General features: G+C 46.0%; 1 pseudogene; it reads left to right on the forward strand.

The window, feature by feature from the left end:
- Positions 1-697: 697 nt before the first annotated feature.
- On the forward strand, positions 698-1684 carry LOC123139573 (uncharacterized; annotated as a pseudogene).
- Positions 1685-2001: the final 317 nt, after the last annotated feature.

Raw genomic sequence — 2001 nt, forward strand, 5'->3', positions numbered from 1 at the left:
AAGTCTTCAATCTCGTATCTTCATAGTCCAACAGTCCGGCATAAGTACATAGTCCGGCTGTCCAAGGAACCCCTAATCCAGGACTCCCTCAGCCGCTGCAGGCGAGGCAGCAGCAGCGCCCTGAGGGGAAGAGATCAAGGGGTTCTAGGGTTTGCCGAGGGGAGGGCCTCCAGAGCCGCTCGGGAGAGGAGCGACTCGGGAGGGGAAAACGGATATCTGAATGACTAGGGTCAATATTGACTAAGAGCAAGTATAATAGTCCTCACATTATAGTTGATGGGCACACCATATCACTGAAACAATATAGGGTTAGAGAGCTTGAAATAAATCCAAAAAATATACAAGCACATGTTCCAAATTTAGGACTTAAACCCGGACAAGTTGATTCCACCACAAAGAATCTAACCATCTAAGCTATGCTTAGTTCGCTAATATTTTTTGTCTTGCTTGGAGCCTCGATCATTTTTTTAATTTTTTGGATTGGAGTAAATGATGGGCATGGGCAAAGCCACATGCACACTTCATCGAAGCGTGAAAGACGAATCTGCTTTACGAGTTTGGCCTCGCTCTTGAAAAAGTTGTATTGACCTCGAAGCATGAAATACGGGGCCGCTTCATTAGAACATTTCTGACACCCGATTCAGTTACTTTGGTTCTGCATGCAGCGACGCTGAGGTCCATGCAGTTTACGCACAACATGCCCGGACTCAACAGCAGTCCTGGGTCCGCCACGCCAACATTGCAGATCTTCTCCATTAAGCTCGCAGAAATTGCTGGTGGCTTCAAGTGGCCATTGTTTGTGTATGGTGTGGTTGCTGTCGGAGGCGTCGCGGATCACAACCGCAACCTCCTCTTCACTTGCAATAGGAGCCAGGCCCAAGAACTTAAAGAAGATGTATGTATGCCGCGATTATCTTTTGATTTTCTTTTGGAAACCTTGATTTCACACATGTGCCCTCTTTTATTGATCAATGGGATGAAATTGATGATACTTGCAGGATAGAATTTTGTGCTTGATCGACCCATCCCGCGCAATTGTGTTTATGGATAGAGTTGACTTTGAAATCCAACTGAAAGTAAAAGGTATGGGCACAACCAAGTCTCAAGATAAGCATTGATCAGCTATATGGACTGTTACGACGACGGATATGGACCTGATGTATCAACCTTTTCTGTCAGTAACTGTTTCTGCACATTGGAGTTTTGTGTGCAGACAGTTACACAAACCTTTCAGGCCACTGTCTTGGATGTCTAGGTTGTCAAAGATGATTGGTCCTGGCCTTTTGAATACGGTGGCCGATTTGCCTGCTCTCCACTGTCGAGGAAGTTTGTGTTCACTGATAGCGGAGTCACTCGCGCTATCAATCCCTCATCTAGCCAAATTGTGCTGCTTGATTCAAAAGATGGAGCATGGATGAAAAAATGTTGTGGGGGTTACCTACATATGTGGAGGCAAGTTGTTTCAGTAGAAATTGAAGGGCGGTTAAATGTTTTCATACAAGCCTACTCCAAATCTGGCGATATCGCTTTGCATGGCCAGGTCCGTTTCATACCCAAATCTTGCGGGATGAGCCATGGTAAATGTGCTCTTGGTGGCTCTGAGGTATCAATTACTGTTGCTTGGTCCCTTGTTGCTACGGATAAGGGGACGATCGCAGCACAGGGAAATTTGTTTGAATGTTGAACCTAGGAGATTTGTGGCGGGGAACACTGAGAAGAGAGGGTAACCCCAACCAAACTTTGCTCCCATATCCTTCCTGTTTGTTGAAGGAGTGCTGCTAAATAGACGATGTTGTGCGGCCAATTTTTGCACCGTCTTGCTAATGGAACCATGCATGCGTGGGGCCAAGTGGAGACCGGCCGCTGGATCTAGCATCATGCAATGTTCGACTACTTAGTATCGGCTGCTCAGTAGTTTCGTTGTTGAAGTGTCTCAGTTGTTTTGTACTTGATCTCCTATGTGAAGTGTCAAATCGTTTGTGTGTATGCCCTATAACTGGT

The sequence above is a fragment of the Triticum aestivum genome, chromosome 6B (genome assembly GCF_018294505.1).
Source record: "Triticum aestivum cultivar Chinese Spring chromosome 6B, IWGSC CS RefSeq v2.1, whole genome shotgun sequence".
NCBI classification, from domain to species: Eukaryota; Viridiplantae; Streptophyta; class Magnoliopsida; order Poales; family Poaceae; genus Triticum; species Triticum aestivum.